Consider the following 4,610-nt stretch of genomic DNA (forward strand, 5'->3'; position numbering starts at 1 on the left):
CTTGTTCTTGGTCTACAAACAATCAATAAAATACGGGAATCAATAAACAATCACTAATTACCCGGATTACTAACAATTCTATGAACCCTAGATCAAACCCATGATCCCAATTATCCTAATTAGGGTTGTTTTCACCATAGAATCTATAACAAAATCCTCCCCCATCAATATTTACCCATTCTATTACGTTCTACAGATCGAAAATGAATTCGGGGAGTGAAAAACTTACCTTTAGCCTCAAGAATGGTGAAAAACGAGTAGGAGTCTCTTGTGATTCGTTCCTTAGCTCTAAAAATAAAAAAGTGCCAAATAAGGTCGTTTAAGGGTTTATTTACAACTTTAAGTCGCGTCTGGCCCGCCACAGCGACCACCACCCTGCTGCAGCAGCCCCGCCAAAGCGACCAAAATCCCAGCCAAGGCGGGTTGCACGAAACAGAGAGCTATTTGAAGAATTCCAAAATCCCCATTTCACAACACACCTCTAACCAATGACGCTTAGAAAATACCCTTTACACTAAGATCGATTTCGGGAGTTCTACTCGCCCGAATTCAATTCCGTAAAGTCGTACGGGTTCTTTAACGAGTTATCTAACTACTCATATAATCAAAACCATAAATAATTCACCCGATTGTTACCATATTTCCCTACACCTTAAAGATTTCGATTTAATCCAAATCTGGACTAGGTTGGAAAAATCCAACTACTACGAAAAAGTTTTCTGGCCCCAAATTTTCCTCTGTTGGGAACAGATCGTTACAATAGATACCAATTTACCCATCACTCGTCCCCGAGTGATAAAACTTAGGAAAATAGGCTAAGGAAGGATGAAGTAGTACCTGAATAGACGAACAATTGGGGATACTTGTCTCGCATGTCCCTCTCGGTTTCCCAATTAGCTTCCTCAACTAGACGATACTTCCATTAAACTTTCACGGACTTAATCTCATTGGTCCTCAACTTGCGCACATCACGATCAAGAATTGCAACCGATTCCTCCTCATATTGGAGGTCTTTCTTTAACACAATTGAATCTCATTTAATGATATAATCCCCGTCACCATGATATCTCTTCAACATGGACACATGAAATATCGGATGAACTCCCGATAAATTAGGAGGTAAAGCCAATTTGTACGCTACCGGTCCCACACATTCAAGAATCTCAAATAGACCAATGTATCACGGACTTAGCTTACCTTTCTTACCAAATCTCATCACCCATTTCATGGGTGATACCTTAAGAAGAACATTCTCACCAGTTTGAAACGTCATGTCTCTTACCTTATGATCCGCATACTTCTTTTGCCTACTCTGGGCTGCTAAAAACTTAGCTTGAATGCTTCTCACCGTATCTTGAGCATACCATCCGCATCAAGAGTGGTCTCTTGTGCCTTACTATTCACAGTCTTCTTTCTAAGCTCCTCCAAATTCTCATCCTCAAATTGTTTGGCCTTGATCTCATCAATGAATGTGGCCCTCACTTCAATTCTAGCTAACACCTCACCTCTTTCTGAGATTCCCAATTACATGAACTTAGACTCTAAGGTCTGAATTTCTTTAGCCAAAGGTCGCTTGGTTACATTCAGGCAAGCTAAACTACCCATACTCACCGTTTTTCAACTCAAAGCGTCTGCCACCACATTAGCCTTTTTCGGATGGTATTGAATGGTCACATCATAATTCTTAAGTAACTCCATCCACCTTCGCCGTCTCAAATTCAGATCCTTTTGAGTGAACACATACTGCAAACTACGATGATCAGTAAACACTTCACACTTAACAACATAGAGGTAATGCCGCCATATCTTAAGAGCAAACACTATAGCTGCCAACTCTAAATCATGTGTTGGATAATTTCTTTCATGCACCTTCAATTGACGTGAGACATAAGTTATAACATTCTTATCCTGCATCAACACAACACCCAAACCATAATGTGAAGCATCACAATAAACAATAAAATCTTTGCCTTCCATCGGTAACGCTAGAATAGGTGCAGTGGTCAAGAGAGTCTTGAGCTTTTGGAAGCTCTCCTTACATTTTTCAGTCCATTCAAATGGTATCTCCTTTTTGGTCAAATTAGTCAAGTGAGTGGCAATAGAAGCAAAGTTCTTCACAAATCGACGATAATAGCTAGCGAGCCCCACAAAACTCCTAACTTCCGTCACAGAGCTAGGTCTAACCCAATTCTTAACCGCCTCAATCTTTTTGGAGATCTACCATTACCCTTTCTTTTGAAACTACATGACCCAAAAATGCAACTGATTTCAACCAAAATTCACACTTAGAAATTTAGCATATAGCTTTTGCTTCCCAAGAACACCCAAAACACTACGAAGATGGTCGGCATGCTCTTTCTCACTTTTCGAAATAAACCAAAATATCATCAATAAACACTATAACAAACGAATCAAGAAAGGGTTTGAACACACCATTCATCAAACTCATGAAAGATGCAGGCGCATTGGTCCAACCAAGCGACATAACCAAAAACTCATAGTGCCCATAGCGAGTTCTAAACGCCGTCTTAGGCACATCCTCAGGCCTAATTTTCAATTGATGGTAACCGTATCTTAGATCAATCTTCGAGAAAACTGATGCACCTTACAATTGGTCAAAAAGATCATCTATTCGAGGCAAGGGATACTTATTTCAAATAGTGACCCTATTCAATTGCCGATAATCTATACACATTCTCATACTACCATCTTTTTTCTTAACAAACAAAACTGGAGCACCCCATGGGGAAGCACTAGGACGAATAAATCAATTATCAAGAAACTCTTGGATTTGAGCCTTAAGCTCTCTTAATTCTACCGGAGCCATGCGATATGGAGGGATATAAATGGGATGCGTACCAGTCTCTAAATCAATACAAAAATTTATATCTCTATCTGGAGGCATACCATGCAAATCATTAGGAAACATTTCTATAAATTCTGACACCACAAGAATAGACTCAATAGATGGAGCCTCAATCTCAACATCCCTAATATGAGCCAAATAAGCCAAACAACCCTACCCTATCAATTTCTTAGCCCGAATGGAGGATATGATCTTAGTTCGCTTACGCTTGTACACCCCTCCCCACTCTAATTTTTCCCTTCCCAGAATTTCTAGAGTTACGGACTTAGTATTACAATTAAGTACGGCATAATAAGGGGAAAACCAAGTCATGCCTAAGATTATGTCGAAGTCAGTCATATCCAAAATCACCAAATCAACCCAAGTCTGAAAACCCATAAACAAAATAGGACAAGAACGATAGACATGAGTGACTATGACTGACTCTCCAACTGGGGTAGAAACATGGATATGGGCATCAAGTATATCACAAATCATATCAAACTCTGAGGCAAATCGCACATATACATAAGAATAAGTAGAACCCAGATCAAATAACACATTAGCCATCTGGTCACAGGCAAGAATAGTACATGTGATCACCGCGTCAGATGCCACTGCCTCATTCTTGCCCGAAAAGGCATAACATTGAGCCCTATCATCTTGACGAACCACTTCCATGTCTGGTTGCACATTACCTCTGCCTGCATTACCATTTCCTCTACCTCCACGACCTCATTGATTACCTCATTGCCCACCTTGTGGACGCCCTCGACCATTATTACCATTTCCCGCGGGTACCATTGCTCTAGTCTGCTGCTGTGCGGACTCAAACACACGTGGGTGGGGACAATCTCTCCTCATATGCCCAGGTTCTCTACAGTTGTAACAAGTATGATTAAAAGATGGTCTGCCGCCCGTCGAAGGCCCGACTCCCTGGCTATCCTTAAAATTATGAGATGGAGTTTCCGAGTAACTACCTGTAGAGGCGGGCATAGCGGACTGAATTGGCTTGGCTGCAAGCGTTGGCCTTCTGGACCCCTTGGAATAAGAACCTCTTAAGTTACTCGACTTTTTAGCCCTTTTTGCCCATGACTTAGCTTGTCCGTCTCACCTTACCCCCTCTACTTTCTTAACTTAGTGTGTTACCTCATTAAAGTTCCTCCCTGCAGAAGTCATATGAACATATAATACTTGCAACTCAGAATTTAATCCCCTAATAAATAACCAGATTCTCTCTTTTCCTCAGTAGTCACCAATTGAGTAGCATATCTGGACAAAGCATTGAACTTGGCCTCATAAGCGGCCACAGATATACCACCTTGTTCCAAAGACATAAGTTCATCTTTCTAACGATCCCCCAAAGTCCAAGGCACATACTTTACTAGAAATAGAGCATGAAATTGAGTCCAAGTAAGTGGAGGTAAAGTAGAAGATCTGCATTCCATATAAGCTCTCCACCACTGTTTAGCCTCACCTTGAAGTTGGAAAGACACAAACTCAACCCCATGCTGATGAACAATACCCAATTTATGAAGCCTCTCATAGCAATCTAGAATGAACTCATAAGCATCCTCATTCTCAGAACCAAGAAACACAAGAGGCTTTAGCTTCATAAACTTAGTCAACATTTCATGCTCATTACCAGTCATAACAGAACCCGACAAAGGACGGAAGAAAGCATCATTACCTCTAGTCCCACCCACCTTGGGAGTAGTGCTAGCAACATGAGGATTAGTAGGAGCTTGAGTTGCTTGAGCAGAAG

Source organism: Solanum tuberosum, unplaced genomic scaffold (assembly GCF_000226075.1).
Source record: "Solanum tuberosum cultivar DM 1-3 516 R44 unplaced genomic scaffold, SolTub_3.0 scf00867, whole genome shotgun sequence".
Classification (NCBI taxonomy): domain Eukaryota; kingdom Viridiplantae; phylum Streptophyta; class Magnoliopsida; order Solanales; family Solanaceae; genus Solanum; species Solanum tuberosum.